A 25,500-nucleotide genomic window follows, 5' to 3' on the forward strand; every position below is an offset into this window, starting at 1 on the left:
TATACCTGGCACTATCTGGTTTAACAGTAAAAAATGACTTGTACCCACATCTTACTAACAAACACAGTCCACGTACAGTACCCATTATAATGTGGGGCTATAAAATCACTGACACATCCTCGTGTACATTCTCCAATGTGGTGCATGATACTATGGTGACCTGAAGGGATCTATATGATGGAAACAAGGCAGAAACTACAATCCAGGATGAAAATACACAGGCACAGAAGTGAACCCCCATAAGCAGACACTTCTTTGAACCATGGTGTAGTATAATAGATTTAAAAGTCTCAATGCTGAAAGGTCATTATAAGAGAGACAGGGTAAGAATTTAACAACATTCCAGTCATTGACACAAGGACTCAGTCTAACTTCTAGATTTATGACCCATTCATTCCCCACAGTAGACTGGTCCCAGGTCTCTGAACTTCAAATTCATCACCTCTAGATGCCCTTCCATCTGTAAAAAATTAGCTTTACTCTAGAGATACCCTGCAAGTTAATTTCCAACCTGCTGAAAAGCCTTGAAACATGACTATGGATATCAGCCAAACCAGAGACATCCATGTGTAATAAAAACCTTAGCTTTATTGCTCAGGAACTGTCCCGAGCGAAAGCAAATCTTCATAGCAAACCTCTGCTTCTCCAGACAGTTCCTGACACGAACAGAGGTGGCAGCAGAGGGCACTATGGTCAGTTTGGAAATAACTACACAACTTCCTCTCTAGTATACAGCAGCTGAGAAGTACTGGAACGATTACGATTTTTAATAAGTAGTCATTTACAAATCTGTTCAGCTTTCTGGAGCAAGGTCATTTGAAAACATTTAACCCCTTGGGGGGCGAGCCCATTTTCACCTTAAGGACCAGAGCATTTTTTGCACATCTGACCACTGTCACTTTAAGCATTAATAGCTCTGGGATGCTTTTACTCATGAATTTGATTCCAGGATAATTTTTTCATGACATATTCTACTTTAACATAATGGTAAATTTCCATCAATACTTGCATCATTTCTTGGTGAAAAAATCAAAAATTTCATGAAAAATTTGAAAATTTAGCATTTTTCTAACTTTGAAGCTCTAAGGAAAATAGACATACAAAATAAATTATATATTGATTCACATATACAATATTTCTACTTTATGTTTGCATCATAAAGTTGACATGTTTTTACTTTTGGAAGACATCAGAGGGCTTCAAAGTTCAGCAGAAATGTTCACATTTTTCACAAAATTTTCAAAATCTGAATTTTTCAGGGACCAGTTCAGTTTTGAAGTGGATTTTAGGGGCCTTCATATTAGGCATACACAATAAATGAACCCATTATAAAAACTGCACCCCTAAAAGTAATCAAAATGACATTCAGAAAGTTTATTAACCTTTAAGGTTTTTTTAACAGGATTAGCAGCAAGGTGAAGGAGAAAATTTTAAATCTCCATTTTTTTAAACTAACATGTTCTTGTAGACCCAGTATTTGAAATTTTACAAGGGGTAAAAGGAGAAAAAGCCCCTAAAACGTGTAACCCAATTTTTCTCGAGTAAGGAAACCCCCCCAGGGGTTTGCACGGGGTGCCTGCTGAATGATTTCAGCAGGCATCCCGGTCCGGTCCCCGCCTGGCACGCAGCAGGGACCGAAATTCCCACGGGTGTACAGGTACGCCCTTGGTCCCCCAACAGGTTAAAGTAGTTATCCAAGAATAAGCAGAGCTAATTTCTTTCAAAAACAGCTCCCTGTCTGTCTCCAGGTTGAGTGTGATATTACAGCTTGGCTCCTTTCACTTCAATGGAACGGAGCTGCTGAACCACATCCAACCTGGAGACAGGGAGCGGTTTTTCGAAAGAAATTAGCTTCATTTTTCTATTCCTGGATAACACCTTAAGAACCCTTTAAGACCCTTTAACATACAAGCATAATGATGAGCACTGATCTCATTACACTGGGCAATGTGCAGTGAGGATTTAAATGGTCGTACAAAAGATCCAATAAGCCAAAGCACAACATTTTCTCCTGCTTCGGCTGATTTTGGGCTCTTTTACACAGGCCAGTTATTGGGAAGGAATGTTCCTATAGATGCTCATTCAGCCAATAATCAGCCAGTGTAAAAAATTCTTTACAAATGGAAGCCATGACACATTTACTGCATGCCTGTATTGTAAATCATCTCCCAGCACAGTGGATTTTATTCAGTCCAGTGCACTCCACTAGTAATGGCAAAGCAGAGAGGAGGTGCTGTCCTGTGATTGACCAGTGAAGTAAGGGAAAATAAGTCCAGGTGTGAATACTGTTGGCAAACAGCCCAGCAGACAATTCTTTGTGGAGGAACATCTTTGGCACTAACCATAGTTATTAAATTGTTCAGTACATAGAGGAGATGTGACCACACAGCAGGATTGGAATAGAACCTTCTGGGATGGGTGGTATGATCTCAAGCAGGTGCCCACTACTTCACTCATGTTGTGGTCTCTGTGGAAATTGATATTTATACACATGTTCAAATAGCCATTATAAAGGTATGGTGAGTTATTAGAAGGCACATTTTCCAAAGGTCCTATAGTCCCATATTATTATTGAGTAGCGTCAAGAGTTTAGTAGTGTTGAAAGATGTTCTGTCATGTGACAGATGGCAAACATTTCAACTTAGTTTAAGACAAAAAAACAAAATAGAGAACACACTTGGGAATACACTTGGATACATAGTTGAGACATTTGCCTCCTGAGATTGTGCAGAAGATCATTAGGAAACAGCTACAATGAATGAAGAAATGATGAATCCTTGTTGTAGAACACCCAAGGTTAAATAGCGGATAATGACTTTGGCTCTGGGACTCTTCCCTTGGACAAACAATTCTAGTACACAGAGCAAACATTTCTTCCGTATGGCATCTGATGCTAAACATGTGGATATCAAAGAATGAACTGCTCACACATACCATATACCAATGGTCAATAGAGGATCTCGCTGGGCTTTGTATACATGGTGATAGCCATGAAAAATTCTTCTTAAAAATGCTTTTCTTTTTAGATCAGTGCTTTCGGCTGTTACACAACTATAATTCCCAGCATGTGCTATAGAGACTGTAAAGTTAGTGTAGTTCATGATATAGTGTCTGAACCTGTGTTTGATGGCTAGTCTTGCAATTCTTATGTGATCTTTGCCCCAACAGCATACAAAATAATTGTTGTTTTTGGCCTTTCCCAGGTTGCAGTTTTGTCCGAAACATTGCATCACTAGTTAGGTGTTGAAAGAGAATGTGTCTGTGCTTCAATGGGTGTAGCGACCCTTGAATGGGTGGGAGATCATTCTCCACAGGGCTGCAGAGAATTGTAGTTTCAAGCACAGAACGCATGGAAGGAAGCCAAACTGTTCTGCAATGGGTGGGGTGGTGGATGTGTAGGAAGAGGATATGTCACCTCCCACCTAGATACAAGGTATCCTGGGAATTGTAGTTTGAGGGAGGGTACAGAAACAGGAAATAGCCAGTTCTCACAAACAAGCCAGCAGTGTGATAGGTGACACAGGACGTTGCCATTTACCACTAACACCAGCACAAATCCTTGGTAAGCGTGTCCATTACTGGCTGACAGGTAATTAGTAAAGTCACCTTATGTTGGATAATCCCTTTAACTTGTATTTGGCTTAGCTGTAATACCAAGCACAGCCTATAAACAAGTGTGGTGTGGAAAAGGATAATTATTCTGTTGCAGTATACCTGTATATTTTCTATGTTTATTTCTAACTTTTTTTCCAAGTTGAAATGTAAATAAAGGCTTCTATCTTATCTCTTACCACCTATAGAATTCTGGACAGCTGTAACTTATGTTGTGTAACTTGTCATTACCATTATTAGCAGAAGCAGCAGTTCACAGCCTAGACCGTGGCTGCTTTTCTGATGTAACCCCTTTCTCGCTGTAATCCCCTCCCCCTTTAGCTTGTCATTATTACTATATTCACTGCTTAGACCATGACTGCTTTTGTGATGACATTCATGCCTTACTGTAATTCTTTTGCTGTTTTCCATTCTTCTCACATTGCACATTGCAACACCAGTGCTTCAAAACCCCCTTTCCCCCCTACATGTCACCTGTAATGCTATTTTGTAAATCATCCCGTGTCACAGTGGATTGTGTTTAGTTCTGTGCACTTCCTCCTCCATTATGCCATGGCAAAGCAGAGAGGAGGTGTTTTCCTGTGATTGGCCAGTGAAGTAAGGCAAAAGAAGTCCAGGTGTGAATATGGCTGGCATACAGCCCAGTTGAAGGATTAATGTAACAAAACCAGATTAAAAAAAATATTTTGATAGTACTGATTAGTGTTGCTCATGAATATTCGCAATTTGAATTTTAATCGCAAATTTCACATATCCGCGAATTTGCGAATATTGTGAATATAGCACTATATATTCGCAAATACGAATATTTGTTTTTCTTTTTTTTTTTGTTCACAGTACACATCACAGTGATAACTGATCATCCCTCTCTGCTCTTCACATATGCGCATGTTCGCGAATATTGAGCCCTCCCTTCTTTAATGGTATAGGAAACTAATGGGCTAGTGCAGTAGTCTCCAACCTGCGGACCTCCAGATGTTGCAAAACTACAACTCCCAGCATGCCCGGACAGCCATTGGCTGTCAGTGCATGCTGGGAGTTGTAGTTTTGCAACATCTGGAGGTCTGTAGGTTGGAGACCACTGCACTAGTGCCTTAACTCTGTGATTTTTTGCCACTGAAACCAATAGGCCCATTGTGGTCTATGGGGATCTCATGGCATGGAAAACTGTAAGATAAGCAGGAGGGTCTCGGCAGAACAGTGGATGGGAAACCATGTGGTGGTTCAAGTCCCGGGGTGGGATGGAGTTTTACAGTGTTGTGGTTTAACTTTTTTACTCGTGATTGACAAATGTAGGTCAATTGGTAATTAACCCCTTAACCCCTTAAGGACCAGGCCATTTTATACCTTAAGGACCGGAGCGTTTTTTGCAATTCTGACCACTGTCACTTTAAACATTAATAACTCTGGAATGCTTTTAGTTATCATTCTGATTCCGAGATTGTTTTTTCGTGACATATTCTACTTTAACTTAGTGGTAAAATTTTATGGTAACTTGCATCCTTTCTTGGTGAAAAATCCCAAAATTTGATGGAAAAAAATGAAAATTTTGCATTTTTCTAACTTTGAAGCTCTCTGCTTGTAAGGAAAATGGATATTCAAAATATATTTTTTTTGGGTTCACATATACAATATGTCTACTTTATGTTTGCATCATAAAATTTATGAGTTTTTACTTTTGGAAGACACCATAGGGCTTCAAAGTTCAGCAGCAATTTTGAAATTTTTCACAAAAGTTTCAAACTCACTATTTTTCAGGTACCAGTTCAGTTTTGAAGTGGATTTGAAGGGTCTTCATATTATAAATACCCCATAAAAGACCCCATTATAAAAACTACACCCCCTAAAGTATTCAAAAAAAACATTCAGTAAGTGTATTAACCCTTTAGGTGTTTCACAGGAATAGCAGCAAAGTGAAGGAGAAAATTCAAAATCTTCATTTTTTACACTCGCATGTTCTTGTAGACCCAATTTTTGAATTTTTGCAAGGGGTAAAAAGGAGAAAATTTTTACTTGTATTTGAAACCCAATTTCTCTCGAGTAAGGACATACCTCATATGTCTATGTTAATTGTTCGGCGGGCGCAGTAGAGGGCTCAGAAGGGAAGGAGCGACAAATGGTTTTTGGGGGGCATGCTGCATTTAGGAAGCCCCTATGGTGCCAGGACAGCAAAAAAAAACACATGGCATACCATTTTGGAAACTAGACCCCTCAGGGAACGTAACAAGGGGTAAAGTGAACCTTAATACCCTACAGGTGATTCACGACTTTTGCATATGTAAAAAAAATATATATTTTTTTTACCTAAAATGCTTGGTTTCCCAAAAATTTTACATTTTTAAAAAGGGTAATAGCAGAAAATACCCCCCAAAATTTGAAGCCCAATTTTTCCCGATACAGAAAACACCTCGCATGGGGGTGAAAAGTGCTCTGCTGGTGCACTACAGGTCTCAGAAGAGAAGGAGTCACATTTGGCTTTTTGAAAGCAAATTTTGCTCTGGGGGCATGCCGCATTTAGGAAGCCCCTATGGTGCCAGAACAGCAAAAAAAAAACCACATGGCATACCATTTTGGAAACTAGACCCCTTGGGGAATGTAACAAGGGGTAACGTGAACCTTAATACCCTACAGGTGTTTCACGACTTTTGCATATGTAAAAAAAAAAATTTTTTTTTTACCTAAAATGCTTGTTTTCCCAAAATGTTTACATTTTTAAAAAGGGTAATAGCGGAAAATACCCCCCAAAATTTGAAGCCCAATTTCTCCCGATTCAGAAAACACCCCATATGGGGGTGAAAAGTGCTCTGCTGGCGCACTACAGGTCTCAGAAGAGAAGGAGTAACATTTGGCTTTTTGAAAGCAAATTTTGCTCTGGGGGCATGCCGCATTTAGGAAGCCCCTATGGTGCCAGAACAGCAAAAAAAAAAAACACATGGCATACCATTTTGGAAACTAGACCACTCGGGGAACGTAACAAGGGGTAATGTGAACCTTAATACCCTACAGGTGTTTCACGACTTTTGCATATGTATAAAAATATATATATTTTTTTAGCTAAAATGCTTAGTTTCCCAAAATTTTTACAATTTTAAAAAGGGTAATAGCAGAAAATACCCCCCAAAATTTGAAGCCCAATTTCTCCCGAGTACGGCGATACCCCATATGTGGCCCTAAACTGTTGCCTTGAAATACGACAGGGCTCCAAAGTGAGAGCGCCATGGGCATTTGAGGCCTAAATTAGGGACTTGCATAGGGGTGGACATAGGGATATTCTACGCCAGTGATTCCCAAACAGGGTGCCTCCAGCTGTTGTAAAACTCCCAGCATGCCTGGACAGTCAACGGCTATCTAGCAATACTGGGAGTAGTTGTTTTGCAACAGCTGGAGGCTCCGTTTTGGAAACAGTGGCGTACCAGACGTTTTTCATTTTTATTGGGGAGGGGGGTTGTATAGGGGTATGTGTATATGTAGTGTTTTTTACTTTTTATTTTATTTTGTGTTAGTGTAGTGTAGTGTTTTTAGGGTACAGTCGCACGGGCGGGGGTTCACAGTAGTTTCTCGCTGGCAGTTTGAGGTACGGCAGAAAATTTGACGCAGCTCAAACTTGCAGCCGGATACTTACTGTAATCCTCCGCCCATGTGAGTGTACCCTGTACGTTCACATTGGGGGGGGGGGGGAATCCAGCTGTTGCAAAACTACAACTCCCAGCATGTACGGTCTATCAGTGCATGCTGGGAGTTGTAGTTTTGCAACCGCTGGAGGCTCCGTTTTGGAAACAGTGGCGTACCAGACGTTTTTCATTTTTATTGGGGAGGGGAGGGGGGCTGTGTAGGGGTATGTGTATATGTAGTGTTTTTTACTTTTTATTTTATTGTGTGTTAGTGTAGTGTAGTGTTTTTAGGATACAGTCACACAGGCGGGGGGTTCACAGTAGTTTCTCGCTGGCAGTTTGAGCTGCGGCAGAAATTTTGCCGCACCTCAAACTTGCAGCCGGATACTTACTGTAATCCTCCGCCCATGTGAGTGTACCCTGTACGTTCACATTGGGGGGGGGGGAACATCCAGCTGTTGCAAACCTACAACTCCCAGCATGTACGGTCTATCAGTGCATGCTGGGAGTTGTAGTTTTGCAACAGCTGGAGGCACACTGGTTGTGAAACACCGAGTTTGGTAACAAACTCAGTGTTTTGCAACCAGTGTGCCTTCAGCTGTTGCAAAAGTTACAACCCCCAGCATGTACGGACAGCGGAAGGGCATGCTGGGTGTTGTAGTTATGCAACAGCTGGAGGCATACTACTTTGGCTGGGGATGCTGGGGATTGTAGTTATGCAACAGCTGGAGACACACTGGTTTGCTACTTAACTCAGTGTGCCTTCAGCTGTTGCAAAACTACAACTCTCAGCAGTCACCGACAGCCAACGGGCATGCTGGGAGTTGTAGTTATGCAACCACCAGATGCACCACTACAACTCCCAGCATGCACTTTAGCTGATTGTGCAAGCTGGGAGTTGTAGTTACACAACAGCTGAAGGTACACTTTTCCATAGATAGAATGTGCCTCCAGCTGTTGCAAAACTACAAGTCCCAGCATGCCCATAAGGGCATGCTGGGAGTTGTGGTGGTCTGCCTCCTGCTGTTGCATAACTACAGCTCCCAGCATGCCCTTTTTGCATGCTGGGAGCTGTTGCTAAGCAACAGCAGGAGGCTGTCACTCACCTCCAACAATCCTCGCTGCACCAGGTCAGTCCCTCGTCGTCTCCGCCGCCGCCACTGCTCCTGGGGCCCCGATCCCAACAGGGGTGCCGGGGATCAGGGTCCCAAGCACCCGGGGTGCACGTCCCGCATCCGCTCACGTCCTCCGGAAGAGGGGCGGAGCGGGTTGCGGGAGTGACACCCGCAGCAGGCGCCCTGATTGGTCGGCCGGTAATCCGGCCGACGAATCAGGGCGATCGTGAGGTGGCACCAGTGCCACCTCACTCCTGCTGGCTCTGGCTGTTCGGGGCCGTCTCTGACGGCCCCGATCAGCCAATAATTCCGGGTCACTGGAGACCTGATTGACCCGGAATCCGCCGCAGATCGCTGGACTGAATTGTCCAGCGATCTGCGGCCATCGCCGACATGGGGGGACATAATGACCCCCCTGGGCGATATGCCCCGATGCCTGCTGAACGATTTCAGCAGGCATCGGGCACCGGCTCCGCTCCAGATGGTTGCGGGGGGCCGGTAAAACACATGACGTTCTCATACGTCATGTGTCCTTAAGGACTCGGAAATGGAGACGTATGAGAACGTCATGTGTCCTTAAGGGGTTAAGGACTCAGGGTTTTTCCGTTTTTGCACTTTCGTTTTTTCCTCCTTACCTTTTAAAAATCATAACCCTTTAAATTTTCCACCTAAAAATCCATATTATGGCTTATTTTTTGCGTCGCCAATTCTACTTTGCAGTGACATTAGTCATTTTACCCAAAAATGCACGGCGAAACGGAAAGAAAAATCATTGTGCGACAAAATCGAAAAAAAAACGCCATTTTGTAACTTTTGGGGGCTTCCGTTTCTACGCAGTGCATATTTCGGTAAAAATTACACCTTATCATTATTCTGTAGGTCCATACGGTTAAAATGATACCCTACTTATATAGGTTTGATTTTGTCGCACTTCTGGAAAAAATCATAACTACATGCAGGAAAATTTATACGTTTAAAAATGTCATCTTCTGACCCCTATAACTTTTTTATTTTTCCATGTACAGGGCGGTATGATGACTCATTTTTTGCGCCGTGATCTGAAGTTTTTATCGGTATGATTTTTGTTTTGATCGGACTTTTTGATCACTTTTTATTCATTTTTTTAATGGTATAAAAAGTGACCAAAATACGCTTTTTTGGACTTTGGAATTTTTTTGCGAGTACGCCATTGACCGTGCCGTTTAATTAATGATATATTTTTATAGTTCGGACATTTACGCACGCGGCGATACCACTAGTGTTGCTCGCGAATATTCGCAATACGAATTTTATTCGCGAATATCGCATATTCACGAATATAGCGCTATATATTCGTAATTACGAATATTGTTTCTTTTTTTTTTGTTTTGTTTTTCACAGTACACATCACAGTGATCATCCCTCTCTGCTTCCAGCTTGTGTGGTTTAAAGAAGGCTCTAATACTACTGTGTGAGACTGGTGTGCGAATTTTCGCATATGCGAAAGTTTGCTTATGTTAATGTTGTATATACTAATTTTCGCATATGTTATTTTCGCAAAATAAAACGAGAATGTTACGAATATGCGAATATTCGCGAATATATGACGAATATTCGTCCATATATTCGCGAATATTCGCGAATTCGAATATGGCCTATGCCGCTCAACACTAGATACCACATATGTTTATTTTTTTTTTTTTTTACACTGTTTTATTTTTTTTATGGGAAAAGGGGGGTGATTCAAACTTTTATTAGGGAAGGGGTTAAATGACCTTTATTAGCACTTTTTTTTTACATAGGGACCTATAACACTGCACACACTGATCTCTCATCCTGATCACAGGCGTGTATTAACACGCCTGTGATCAGTGTTATCGGTGCTTGACTGCTTCTGCCTGGATCTCAGGCACGGAGCAGTCATTCGTCGATCGGACACCGAGGAGGCAGGTAAGGGCCCTCCCGGTGTCCGGTCAGCTGTTCGGGACGCCGCCATTTCACCGCGACGGTCCCGAACAGCCCGACTGAGCAGCTGGGTCACTTTCAGTTTCACTTTAGAAGCGGCGGTCAGCTTTGACCGCCGCTTCTAAAGGGTTAATACCGCACATCGCCGCGATCGGCGATGTGTGGTATTAGCCGCGGGTCCCGGCCGTTGATGAGCGCCGGGACCGACGCGATATGATGCAGGATGGCGGCGCAATCCCGCTTCATATCGCGGGAGCCGGCGCAGGATGTAAATATACGTCCTGCGTCGTTAAGGGGTTAAAGGGGTATTCCAGGCAAAAACTTTTTTTATATATATCAACTGGCTCCGGAAAGTTAAACAAATTTGTAAATTACTTCTATTAAAAAATCTTAATCCTTCCAATAGTTATTAGCTTCTGAAGTTTTCTGTCTAACTGCTCAATGATGATGTCACGTCCCGGGAGCTTTGCATGATGGGAAAATTTCCCCATAGGAGCTGCACAGCTCCTGGGACGTGAGTCATCAGAAAGCAGTTAGACAGAAAACAGCAACTCAACTTTAGAAGCTAATAACTATAGGAAGGATTAATATTTTTTAATAGAAGTGATTTACAAATCTGTTTAACTTTCCGGAGCCAGTTGATATATAAAAAAAAGTTTTTGCCTCGAATACCCCTTCAAGAAAGCATTTCAACCATGGGAACTAGGTCAATTGGAAATTAACTAAGTGTTTGAACCGTGGGAACTAGGTTGATGGGGTATCAAATATGGGTATTGGGGTTAATTAAAACTGGATGTGATGTGTAAGGCTGGGTATGAATGAATGGGAGGTTAAGGAACATAATGGGATATTTATCAATACCTGTGCAGAGTAAAGGTTGCCCAGTTGCCCATAGCAACCAATCAGATTGCTTCTTTCATTTTTCAAAGGCCTTGTTAAAAATGAAAGAAGCAATCTGATAGGTTGCTATGGGCAACTGCACCACTCTTCCTCTACACTGGTTTTGATGAATCTCCCCCATAGAGGGAGATTTATCAAAAACTGTGCAAAGGAAAAGTTGTCCAGTTGCCCATAGCAACCAATCAGATAGCTTCTTTCATTTTGCAGAGGCTGATTGTGAAAAATGAAAGAAGCGATCTGATTGGTTGCTATGGGCAACTCAGCAGCTTTTCCTGGAAAGTAAAGTTTAACCACAACACTGTAACACTCTGTCCCACCCCAGGACTCAAATCACTGCATGGTCTCCCATCCACTGTACTGCCGTACCCTCCCAGAACTTGAACCACTGCACAGTCTCCCATCCGCTGTACTACAAAGACCCTCCTGCTTATCTTACAGTTTTACATACCGTGAGATCCCCATAGACCACAATGGGCCTATTGGTTGAGCCTATGGGAGGGGCCTATGGGAGGGGGCGTGATACCTGTCACGCCCCCTCCCATAGGCTTGCATTGAGGGGTGGAGCGTGACGTCACACGGGGGCGGAGGCGTGACGTCACACGCCGTCGGCCCTGTGGTCGCTGGTAATCAGACCCAGAGCGAACAAGCTCCGGGGACTGATTATAAACGGAGTGCCGCGTGCAAGATCACGGGGGTCCCCAGCGGTGGGACTCCCGCGATCAGGCATCTGATCCCATATCCTTTGGATAGGGGATAAGATGTCTAAGCACCGGAGAACCCCTTTAAAGGGAGTGCTCAACATTCACGAATTTTCGCATATGCGCAAAAATTTTCGCAAATGCGCATAGAAAAAAAAAAGAATATAACCAATATGCGAATTTCGCGAATATATGACGAATATTCGTCCATTATATTTGCAAAACATCGCAAATTCGAATATGGCCTATGCCGCTCATCACCACTGATATGCTTTAAATGCCCAACTAGCTGTGGATTCCATATGGTTTTGGGCCATTAGGCATTGACCTACTGCCAATGGGATCAGTCTTACCCCATCTATGAACCCACTTGTCACTGTAATTAATTTAGTCATTTAGAGTGTGTTCAGTGCTAAGCCATTGCCACTATATTTAAATACCGTATTTTTCGCCGTATAAGACGCACTTTTTCTTGGGGGGAAAAATTTGGTGCGTCTTATACGGCGAATACACCCCTATCGCGGTGGTCCCTGCGGCCATCAACGGCTGGGACCCGCGGCTAATACAGGACATCACCGATCGCGGTGATGCCCTGTATTAACCCTTCAGACGTGGCGATCAAAGCTGACCGCCGCGTTTGAAGAGAAAGTGACACTAACCCGGCTGTTCAGTCGGGCTGTTCCGGACCGCCGCGATTTCACCGCGGCGGTCCCGAACAGCACGACTGAATAGCCAGGTTAGTGCTTACAGGACACCGGGGGGGGACCTTACCTGCCTCCTCTGTGTCTTCTCCGTTCAGGGATCCCCTGTATGGACGGCGCTCTCCTTCCTCGTCATCACGTCGTCGCGTCGGCGTGCGTAACGACGTGATGGCGGAGAGCGAGGATACCCGGCTGGCAGCAGAGAAGTTCCGGAGTGATGGGGACACGGCGACAGCGATGGAGCGACATCCAGGGAAGCGGTGACGGGTCCGGAGCGGCGGGGACACGTGAGTATTACCTCCTATGCAGTGGTCTTCAATCTGCGGACCTCCAGATGTTGCAAAACTACAACTCCCACCCGGGCATGCCTGGAGTTGTAGTTTTGCAACATCTGGAGGTCCGCAGGTTGAAGACCACTATTGGGTTCAAAATCTTTATTTTTTTAGATTTTGCACCTATAAATTGGGTGCGTCTTATACGCTGGTGAGTCCTATAGGGTGAAAAATACGGTACTTCTGGGAAAACTCTTAATTTAAGCATGATTTCACTTTATTCTTTGCTTGCAGTTTAAGGATTTCTTCAGAGCGATATGATTTACTAGGATATTTCCCTAGCATAAATCGGATACCTTAGGTGTGTAAAATTTATTACAAAACATAAAGCTGACAGACGCCTTTCTGCAATAAAAGAAATAATACACCTCTATCATAGAATCTGAAAAGTGTTTTTTTTTGGTTTCCAACTTAGATGATTCATGAAGCGTGCCACAACTTCCTGGAAACCCTAATCTAATGCCAGAGAGAAAGAACACATAACTGCTTCATGGCTTCACAGATCAAAAGAAGGCAAATGTTATATTATTTTATTGACACATATTGCACTTATTTTATTATCTAAACATTTACTTGTGGTGTCTATGACAATGCTTTGGAGAAAATAAATATCTGACTGCTGCCATGTGTATCATATGTTTCCAAGAATCTTTTTAAATTTGCTACCAAGACTTATTTTAATTAAAAGTAAGTAATGCTGAAGTAGGGGAAATAGAAAAAAGACAACATACTTACCTAGCCCGGGTACCGTGCTAGTCCCCCTCAGACCCTATCACCTCTGTCTGTTCTCCCAATTTTCTCTCTTCTTGCTTCCCAGATTAGTGCTTGGTGCGAGGCCTGCCCACTCGACCACACCAGTGCAGCCAGTGATTGGCTGAGCAAGCAGGTCCTGCTCCAAGGGCTCATCTTGGAAGCAGGAAGAAGAGAGAAGACCAGGGGACCAGGCAGAGGTAAATAGTAGCTGCGGGGGACTAGCAGGGGACAGGAGCTAGGTAAGTATGTTTTTTTTTTCTATTAAATAATAGAAAGCCAAATTTAATTCCCTTTTTGAAAACATCATAACACATTGATATTGCAGGGCAAATGATGACTAGATTCTTTGGCTATTGTACCTACCTCGAAGGCTATGTTACCATATGACCTTTTCCTTCTATGCTTGGGGTAGATGTTTCTCTTGATATCTATTAAAAAAGTTGCCGATGTTTCCCACAGCATTATGACAGGGATTGAGATCTATGGACTGAACATAGTCAAATAGTGACTATGTTTAGTCCATTTTCTGAGCTTATATGTTCATTTTGAAGGACTGAAAAGTTTGTTCTTGTTTACTAGTTGAATATGTTGGGATTAGTAAACTCAATTCGCCCACTGTCAGTATGTTACGGTATATGTCAGCATATCATTTTTGACAGGTGGGGACAGATACCCTAAGAATTCAGGGAAAACATGATGGGAACACAGCCATATATATATATATATATATATATATATATATATATATATATATTATTTTTATTTTATTTATATGGTACTGTGAATGTTAGGTATAGCTTTTTTGCTGACTGCAACTTATATAATGTATATTAGTCTGGACTGGCTGGGATCCAGAGAAGTCAAGGCACTCTGCCAATAATGACATCAGGAAAGTTTAGTACAGACTGAGTTTATATTAACATATGGTTGCCAAAACATTGCACAAACACAAGTACTGTGTCCTTAGAGTGAAATGTAGGAATAAGCTACTATAGATGACTTTTTCTCAGAGACCATCTAAGGGCAATTTGACTGACTATATTTTAGATCTAAGATCTTTCTTTACCTACATAGCTTGGAGTTTATAATTCAGTTTCTAATTTAAATGGGCACTGTCACTTGGAAAAACTTTTGACATCTCCTAGCGAAATGTCAAACGTTTTTATCAACAGGGGTCTGAGTGTTCAATCCCCAATCAAACAGGAGAACGAGCTGGGTGAAGCCTGCGTTCAGTGCATTCTCACCCAGCTGTATGTCATGTGGTCAAAACGCACTCTTAATGTAAATCTATGGAGCATGTCTCAATCACATGAAACAGAGCAGGGAGAGGAGCAGAGCCTTCTCCCAGTTCTTTCTTCTGATTGGTGGGGGTCTGAACACTTGATGGAACATGTCAAATGGTTATTACGTACCAAGAACACTTTAATGCTTTATGTTAGTGGCAAAAAAATCTCAGGATTATCTGTCATAATGGTAAAGAATGTTTTACGTCATGTGCTCCTGCCGCACACACTGGCCGTGAGCACATGGTCCCGTTACTTGCTGCTGCCGGCGGGGCTGGTATTTGCGTAGTGGGACATGCCTGTATGCAAATCCAAGCCTGTTACTTACTTGGTGCTTCTCCTGCCCCCACCATTTGCTCCGTGACCTGACCTTGCTCCTTTGCAGCATGCCTACTGACCACTTGCTACGTTCCTGACTACTCTACTGTGCCACCAGCCCTGACCTTCTGCTATCCTTACCATGAGTTGCCTTATCCCACATGTGCCTGGAAACTCCTCAGCCCCTTGTGTGGTCAGCTGTGCCAGGGGTAGCGACCTGGGTGCCGCCTGGTGAAAACCAGTGGCACCCTAGACTCCACTCCCTGGTTCAGTCCGAGTCATCTACCATACAGGTCCAGCTGATCCACTATCATCAGTGTTCCAGTCTACTGAAACGAGAGTGTTAAAATGGTTAACTTAACTTTGCATAAAACTATTATATAATTAATTTTTCTAGCTTTGGTTTTCTAGATGAGGTCTTGATTTATAGCCATGTTGTGTTGTATGGTTACTTATATGAAGTTTTCTGTTGATGCCATGAGTACCGTGTGGAATGGAAAAAGGGTGGACAGGAAGTAAAAAAAAGAGTATCTAAGATGTATGGGAGAGAAATAAAGAAAATGCTCTAAATTCGGTATACATGGTAACAAACAACGTGCATAAACCCACTGTGACAAACAACTGCTTGCTTTGGGCAACTCTCGAAGGTGTAGCCCCTAGGTTTTTACAATTTGGACTGATGTTTGGGGACACCATGTTGCTATCTCTAAAAAATGGTTCTGATGTGGGTGTCTGCTGGCCAAGCGAAGACACCGGTGCATGGCAAAGAGGGGTCAGGCAGAAGCAAGTCTGGGTTCAGGACAAGGTTGTGGACGGGCAGCATAGTAGCATGGACACAGACAGGCAGAATGATCATGAAAGGCACACACAGGGGAGGCAATATGGTGGAGAGGGTTTGGCATAGACAGAGATGATACATACAGGTAAAGAACTCAGCAGGACACTAGAAAAAAGTAACCATTGCTCAAGTAAGGTGGACAGGATGTACTGTCTCTTATAGAGATTAGCAGGGGACTGTATTTTGGGTGTACATACTGACCCTTTAACCCCTTAAGGACTGAGCCCTTTTTCACCTTAAGGACTCGGCCATTTTTTGCAAATCTGACCACTGTCACTTTAAACATTAATAACTCTGGAATGCTTTTAGTTATCATTCTGATTCCGAGATTGTTTTTTCGTGACATATTCTAATTTAACGTAGTGGTAAAATTTTTTGGTAACTTGCATCCTTTCTTGGTGAAAAATCCCAAAATTTGATGAAAAATTTTAAAATTTTGCATTTTTCTAACTTCGAAGCTCTCTGCTTGTAAGGAAAATGGATATTCCAAATAATTTTTTTTTATTCACATATACAATATGTCTACTTTATATTTGCATCATAAAATTGATGAGTTTTTACTTTTGGAAGACACCAGAGGGCTTCAAAGTTCTGCAGCAATTTTCCAATTTTTCAAAAAATTTTGAAACTCGCTTTTTTTCAGGGACCAGTTCAGGTTTGAAGTGGATTTAAAGGGTCTTCATATTAGAAATACCCCATAAATGACCCCATTATAAAAACTGCACCCCCCAAAAGTATTCAAAATGACATTCAGTAAGCGTTTTAACCCTTTACGGGTTTCACAGGAATAGCAGCAAAGTGAAGGAGAAAATTCACAATCTTCATTTTTTACACTCGCATGTTCTTGTTGACCCAATTTTTGAATTTTTGCAAGGGGTAAAAAGGAGAAAATTTTTACTTGTATTTGAAACCCAATTTCTCTCGAGTAAGCACATACCTCATATGTCTATGTTAATTGTTCGGCGGGCGCAGTAGAGGGCTCAGAAGGGAAGGAGCGTCAAATGGTTTTTGGGGGGCATGTCACCTTTAGGAAGCCCCTATGGTGCCAGAACAGCAAAAACCCCCACATGGCATACCATTTTGGAAACTAGACCCCTCGGGGAACGTAACAAGGGGTAATGTGAACCTTAATACCCCACAGGTGATTCACGACTTTTGCATATGTAAAAACATAAAAATATTTTTTTACCTAATATGCTTGGTTTCCCTAAAGTTTTACATTTTTAAAAAGGGTAATAGCAGAAAATACCCCCCAAAATTTGAAGCCCAATTTCTCCCGTTTCAGAAAACACCCCATATGGGGGTGAAAAGTGCTCTGCTGGCGCACTACAGGTCTCAGAAGAGAAGGAGTCACATTTGGCTTTTTTGAAGGAAATTTTGCTCTGGGGGCATGCCGCATTTAGGAAGCCCCTATGGTGCCAGGACAGCAAAAAAAAAACACATGGCATACCATTTTGGAAACTAGACCCCTCAGGGAATGTAACAAGGGGTAAAGTGAACCTTAATACCCTACAGGTGTTTCACGACTTTTGCATATGTAAAAAAAAAAAAAAAAATGTACCTAAAATGCTTGGTTTCCCAAAAAATTTACATTTATACAAAGGGTTAAAGCAGAAAATACCCCCCAATATTTGAAGCCCAATTTCTCCCGATTCAGAAAACACCCCATATGGGGGTGAAAAGTGCTCTGCTGGCGCACTACAGGTCTCAGAAGAGAAGGAGTCACATTTGGCTTTTTGAAAGCAAATTTTGCTCTGGGGGCATGCCGCATTTAGGAAGCCCCTATGGTGCCAGGACCGCAAAAAAAGCCCACATGGCATACCATTTTGGAAACTAGACCCCTCGGGGAACGTAACAAGGAGTTAAGTGAACCTTAATACCCCACAGGCGTTTCACGACTATTGCATATGTTAAAAAAAAATATATATTTTTACCTAAAATGCTTCTTTTCCCAAAAACTTTACATTTTTAAAAAGGGTAAAAGCAGAAAATACCCCCCAAAATTTGAAGCCCAATTTCTCCCGAGTACGGCGATACCCCATATGTGACCCTTAACTGTTGCCTTGAAATACGACAGGGCTCCAAAGTGAGAGCGCCATGCGCATTTGAGGCCTAAATTAGGGATTGCATAGGGGTGGACATAGAGGTATTCTACGCCAGTGATTCCCAAACAGGGTGCCTCCAGCTGTTGCAAAACTCCCAGCATGCCTGGACAGTCAACGGCTGTCCGACAATACTGGGAGTTGTTGTTTTGCAACAGCTGGAGGCTCCGTTTTGGAAACAGTGGCGTACCAGACGCTTTAATTTTTATTGGGGAGGGGAGGGGGGCTGTGTAGGGGTAGGTGTATATGTAGTGTTTTTTTACTTTTTATTTTATTTTTTGTGGTAGTGTAGTGAAGTGTTTTAAGGGTACAGTCGCACGGGCGGGGGTTCACAGTAGTTTCTCGCTGGCAGTTTGAGCTGTTGCAGAAAATTTGCTGCAGCTCAAACTTGCAGCCCGATACTTACTGTAAGCCTCCGCCCATGTGAGTGTACCCTGTACATTCACATTGGGGGGGACATCCAGCTGTTGCAAAACTACAACTCCCAGCATGCGCTGACAGACTGTACATGCTGAGAGTTTTAGTTTTGCAACAGCTGTAGGCACACTGGTTATGTATCACGGAATTTGTGACCTTACTCAGTGTTTCAAAACCAGTGTGCCTCCAGCTGTTGCAAAACTACAACTCCCAGCATGTACGGTGCATGGTGTAAGGTGACTGCTGGGAGTTGTAGTTTGCAACAACTGGAGGCACACCGGTCGTGAAACACTGAGTTAGGTAAAAAAAAAAAACTAAGTTTCACAACCAGTGTGCCTTCAGCTGTTGCAAAACTACAACTCTCAGCAGTCACCGACAGCCAACGGGCATGCTGGGAGTTGTAGTTATGCAACCAGCAGATGCACCACTACAACTCCCAGCATGCACTTTAGCGCTTTGTGCAAGCTGGGAGTTGTAGTTATACAACAGCTGAAGGTACACTTTTCCATAGAAAAAATGTGCCTGCAGCTGTTGCAAAACCATAAGTCCCAGCATGCCCATAAGGGAATGCTGGGAGTTGTGGTGGTCTGCCTCCTGCTGTTGCATAACTACAGCTCCCAGCATGCCCTTTTTGCATGCTGGGAGCTGTTGCTAAGCAACAGCAGGAGGCTGTAACTCACCTCCTGCTGCTGCTTCATCGCAGGACTGTCCCTCGCCGCCGCCGTCGCTCCTGGGGCCCCGATCCCAACATTGACGCCGGGAATCGGGGTCCCCAGCACCCGGGGTCGTCTTCCCGCACCCGCTCACGTCCTCCGGAAGAGGGGCGGAGCGGGTGCGGGAGTGACGCCCGCAGCAGGCGCCCTGATTGGTCGGCCGGTAATCTGGCCGACGAATCAGGGCGATCGTGAGGTGGCACCAGTGCCACCTCACCCCTGCAGGCTCTGGCTGTTCGGGGCCATCAGAGATGGCCCCGAACAGCCAGTAATTCCGGGTCACCGGGTCACTGGAGACCCGATTGACCCGGAATCGCCGCAGATCGCTGGACTGAATTGTCCAGCGATCTGCGGCGATCGCCGACATGGGGGGGCATAATGACCCCCCTGGGCGATATGCCGGGATGCCTGCTGAACGATTTCAGCAGGCATCCGGCTCCGGTCCCCAACCGGCTAGCGGTGGGGACCGGAATTTACACGGGCGTATGGATACGCCCTGCGTCCTTAAGGACTCGGGATGCAGGGCGTATGGATACGCCCTGCGTCCTTAAGAGGTTAAGAAGCTACCTGTGCACCCAACAGGCAACAGTGGAAACAGCAGCAGAGATAGCACGCAGAAAGGAGGAAAAAGGCACCAGTCAGCACCATACACAGGTAACCCAGCATCCGTGCCCTACAGGGGTACACTATCTGGAAGAAGTGGTGTAACACTTAGACCACCAAGGGAAGCAAGAAGCCAGCATTACAACAACTAATGTACCTGTATATTCTTACTACCAAATTAATTCCAATACCTTGTACATTGGGCATAAATTTGGCTGAAATATGTTGGTATACTTTCTCTGAACAACACTAAAAATTATTGGCATTCCAAACATTCCTCCAAAACACAGTTAAACCAAGTCTTAAACATTTTTTTTTCGGGACTGTAATATTAGTGGCTTATTCCTAGGATAGGAATTATTTCATTAATGGGGATCCAACTCCAGGCACCCTGGCTAGTGAAAGTGCAGAGGCCTATTTATTTTTCTGCTTATCCATGGGTTGTGTCTGGTATTGCAGCTCATCCTAGTTTAGAGAAAAAACAACAATATAATTTCTTGCTATTATCAGAAGTTTATTCTAATAATCCTTTGGAGGATAATCCTAAAGGAGTTGTCCACTAAATAAAATAAAAAAAGCTTCTGCTCCCTCGCTCCCTCTAGGCCTCCAGAATCGTCGCTCTGCTACCACATGAAGTGCTGCAGCAGCTAAAACCATGCACCCATAGCAGAGGCTACAAGGGAGTGAGGGAGGTGAGTAAAACATTTTTTTTACTATTCAGCCTGGCCATATTGTTTAAATAAATTGTTTTAGTGGACAATGCCTTTTAAAGGGGTACTCCCGTGGAAAACTTTTTTTTCCTCTTATATCACGACCACAGTGCTCTCTGCTGACCTCTGCTGTCCATTTTAGGAACTGTCCAGAGCAGCATATGTTTGCTATGGGGATTTTCTCCTGCTGTGGACAGTTCCAAAAATGGACAGCAGAGGTCAGCAGAGCACTGTGGTCGTGACATCAGAGAAATCCAAAAAGAAAAGCATTTCTTCTGTAGTATATAGCCCCTAAAAAGTACTGGAAGGATTAAGATTTTTTTTTTATAGAAGTCATTTACAAATCTTTTTAACTTTCTGGCATCAGTTGATTAAAGGGGAGTACTTAAGCTTTGTTCACACTACAGAATCTCTGTCCGGATTCTGAGCAGAGATTCCGTCTACTGTGGTGACCGCCAAAGTCCTCCTGCACTAGGACAGCAAGATCATTTGTCATCCCTATTGATGACAATGCAGCCCGTATGGAAATCCAGTGAATGAATGAACATGTGCATTCTTTTAGGTGTCCAGGATTGTCTGATCAAAGGGGGTCTAGCTGCTGGGACCCCCGCGATCTCTGGCCAGGCACCCTTGCGTTCTGAACATTTATGTTCAAAATACCAGCTGTGGTAGGCTGCGGATAGCCGTGGTCATCACGCCCCCCTCCATTAATGTCTACGTAACAGTTGTGGTCGTTCATAATCCAGCAAAGAGTGGTGTTCATTCTGTGCAGCAGATTACTTGGGTGCTGGGCTGGAGATCGCAGGGAATCCCAGTGATAGGGATAGGGGATAAGATATCTAGGAGTGGAGTACCCCTTTAAGGGGGGGATATGATCAACTTATTTAAATATATAAATGGCCCATACAAAAAAAAAATATTGGGAAAAACTGTTCCAGGTAAAGCCCCCTCAAAAGAAGGAAGCAACCCCTCTGTCTGGGGAAAAAAAAGGCTTAGTCTCCTGGGGAGACAAGACGTCTTTACCATAGGAAGTGTGGATTTATGGAACAGTCTACCTCAGGAACAGTTAAGGAATTCAAAACAGGGTTACATACATTCCAAGAACAAAATAACTTTAAAGCATATGCAGAAATACATAATCACTTTATATAGGATCCCTTAATGCACCCATACCCCTTGCTTTGGTTAAACTTGATGGACTCTTTTTCAACCGTACTATATAACTATAAGTAACTATAAATGCAGTAAATTCTCATGCTTATTTTTTCTTATATGAGGTGCCAAACTATAGCTACTTACTTGGAGTGATTTGTATTATTGCTACTGTGTGTTTGGGGCTTTAATGATGAAGTTTATACATAGGATCAATAGTGTAAGTTGTTTGTGGTTACTGTAAATGGAAAAGCAAGGATGGAACTTTGTGGGAGTGTTCAGCTGTAAAAAGACTCAGCCGTTCTATGTCAAATCCAGCTGGTAGCCTAAAAGGCAAATTTCTAGTGTTATATGCTACTCTGACCATGGTCCACAGATAAAAGATGGAATTTATGGTCATAATTTGTTTTTACTCTACTGATATTGGTCTTGCTGTAATTCTGGCTGTAAGGCACCTTTTATGAAAACACTGTTATTATTGATCCCCTATAATATGTGTTTGTATGATTTCCATTTTTTTACAGCAACTGTAACAATATCCTGGCAGAATAGACAAGGAACCTATGAGATCCTGAAATGGATATAATGTGGGATGAAGAAGGCGAGATGGAACACTGTATTCCTGACTGTAATTACATAAACATGTTTTCTCTCAGAGAGTAAATCATCTGTTTTAGTGTCTTTATAGCTTATGCTATTCTACACGTGTACGATACCGGGATGCTAAAGATCATGCAAAATGTATTTTTATAGACATAATAATACCCACACTTTGGGTCCTGCAAAAAAAAAAAAAACATGTGTATATATATATATATATATATATATATATATATACACACACACACACAAATGTGCTGATCATAGATGAGTGAACTTCAAAAAAATATTCTAAGGTCCCTACTAGGATTATCTCTACAACAAATAATTGAGGAGCCAACCCAGAAGGAGGCCATTTAAGATTTAGTATTCACAAATGGGGAAATGGAATCTCCTATTACTGTAGGTGAAAGCTTGGGATCTAGTGATCACCAGTCAGTGTGGTTTAAACGAAAAGTGACACCATACATTTTTTTTTAATTAGATTAGTAGTAAATAAGTCACATTAATGGTAAACCGGACTGGAACAGTTTACATGGAGTCCAGAAGAGATTGATAACTTTAAAAGTTGAAGAATTGAAGGCAACAAATCATTGCATTAGGTTTGTCAGTGAAAGCCAAACAAGGAAGAAACCACTATGTTATGCTTGGGTGTATAGGGAGAAGTATTAGCAGTAGAGAGGAAAGTGCTTATGGGTGTATAGGGAGAGGTATTAGCAGTAGAGAGTGAAGTGCTCATCGATTTATAGTGAGAGGCATTAGCAGTAGAGAAGGAAGTGCTCATGGACTTATAGGGAGAGGTATTAATAGTAAAGAGGTAAGTGCTCATGGGTGTATAGTGAGAGGTATTAGCAGTAGAGAGGGAAGTGCTCATGGGTGTATAGTAGGAGGTATTAGCAGTAGAGAGGGAAGTGCTCATGGATGTATAGGGAGAGGTATTAGCAGTAGATAGGGAAGTACTCATGGGTATATAGGGAGAGGTATTCGCAGTAGAAAGGGAAATGCTCATGCCGCTGTACAGAGCACTGGTGAGACCTCACTTGGAGTATTGTGTTCAGTACTGGAGATCTCCAGAAGGATTTAAAGAGGTTAGAGAAGAGATACTAAACTAGTACATGGATTGCAGAATAAAACGTAGCAGGAAAAGTTAAAGGACCTTATCATGTATAGCTTGGAAGAAATAAACTTTTAAATACATAAAGGGAATGAATATGGTAAGGGAGGAGAGGATATTTAAAAGAAGAAACACTACTACAAGTGGACATGGTATTAAATTAGAGGGGAAAGGTTTCTACAGTAATATGAGGAAGTATTACTTTACTGAGAGAGTAGAACCACACAACGTACTTGTGTCACTGTGCGCTAAGTACCAAGGGACAGAGATGTACATGTACGTCACCTGTAAATTACAATTAAGCTAGTTTTGGTATGGATTTTTTATACAGAAAGTTTAACATAATGACAGTGTCCATTTAGGCCATATGGCTCAGCAATATTTATAGCACAATTTTATTGGTACAAGAGTAGATGGATAGATAGACAGATGACTGGAAAGATACCTGTGAAAAATTATAAATAAGGAATCTGGGATGTACTCTACACCAGCGCTTCTCAAACTGTAAGGCGCCCCCTAGTTGTTGGGGAGGTGCAGCTCGGGAGGCAGTTTTCATAAAGGTGGTTTGGGTACGTTCACATGTACAGAATCTGCTGCATATTTTGTGCAGCTGATTTTGCTACAACTTCAATGGTTAGCAAAATCAGCTGCAGAAAATCTGTAGCAAAAAATCTGCAGCAGATCCTGTATGTGTGAATGTACCCTTAGGTTACGTTCACATGTGCTTAGTTTCTGCTGCAGATTTGCTGTAGTAGACTGCTACCCATTGAAGTAAAAAATATAAACACATGTGATTTACTCTTTAGCAACTTTAGACTTTAGGAGATAAATGAGATGTGGACTGAGGAATATTCTTCATTTCTACATGGATGTTCACCACAGATGCGAAAGCTCAGGTATAACTATGGCTCTAGACTCATATTTGGACTGGTTACTGATCAGAACTTTCCACTACACATTGGGGGAGATTTAGTAAAACCTGTGCAGAGGAAGAGTGGTGCAGTTGCCCATAGCAACCAATCAGATTGCTTCTTTCATTTTAATAAGGCCTCTGAAAAATGAAAGAAGCTATCTGATTGGTTGCTGTGGGTGACTGCAGCACTGATCCTCTGCACAGGTTTTGATTAGGTTAAGACTTCACTTTCTGCGTTTTCTTTCTGTGTTTTTTTTTTTTTTTTTTTGCTTTTTTCTCATTTGATTTATATTGAGGCCAAAACCACCTGCACCAAGTGAGGACCTACGACCCATGGGTTCCCGGGAGTTGTGCAACTTGAATGCCGATAATGACGCCTGGCTGACCTGACAATGTTGGTAAGTGATAATATTAAGAGGAGACAATTTTAGCTTATGTTCTATATCCATATTATAATAAGTCATTTTCTTCATTCTTCTTCATATACTTGTTCTCATTTAGGTCCGACTATTCTCTGGGAGTGGCTGAGATCAGCTCAGCAAAGAAGAGCGGAGAGACTAAATGCCAGGGCTCATCTTCAGCAAGGGAGACCATCTGGAGGAAGGGAGAGAGGCTGCCCCCTAGTAAGACCAGCTCCAGCCCAATCAGCTCAGCTACACCGCCTGCTGAGGGCAACAGGGAGCGAGAGCGGCCAACCAGTATACCAGCACCCAGGTCCAGCAGGACTGACATGATAGAGACCGTGCACAGACATCCAGAATTATTGGAAGAGTCGTGTGCCATCTGTCTAGGGGTATGTTCACACTGCGGAATTCCAGTGGAATTCTGTGAGAAGAATTCTGCGCTGTGAACATTATCATCAGTGTGAATGGTTCTTCCATGATACCCGTTCACACTGCAGAATTTCAGCAGATGAATTTCAGCAGATGAACATGTTCATTCTTGGCGCGGAATTCCGCGAGAACTGCATAGCCGTCCATGGTGACGGCGCAGTGCCCCGCGGTCCTGCCAAGTATTTTCGGCGGCGGCCGCCTGACGTAATCTCCGCTTGTGGAATTCCGAGAGCGGAGA

The 25,500-nt window shown here is 42.8% G+C and overlaps 1 long non-coding RNA gene across 1 annotated transcript in view; it reads left to right on the top strand.

The window, feature by feature from the left end:
* LOC130358554 (uncharacterized) overlaps positions 1-22,431 on the top strand; it is a 153,606-nt gene extending 131,175 nt beyond the window's left edge. The window contains exons 2-3 of the long non-coding RNA XR_008889566.1: positions 20,543-20,632; positions 22,327-22,431. This is a non-coding gene — a long non-coding RNA (uncharacterized LOC130358554). The remainder of the gene's footprint in view (positions 1-20,542; positions 20,633-22,326) is intronic.
* The last annotated feature ends 3,069 nt before the right edge of the window (positions 22,432-25,500 follow it).

The sequence above is a fragment of the Hyla sarda genome, chromosome 2 (assembly GCF_029499605.1).
Source record: "Hyla sarda isolate aHylSar1 chromosome 2, aHylSar1.hap1, whole genome shotgun sequence".
Classification (NCBI taxonomy): Eukaryota; Metazoa; Chordata; class Amphibia; order Anura; family Hylidae; genus Hyla; species Hyla sarda.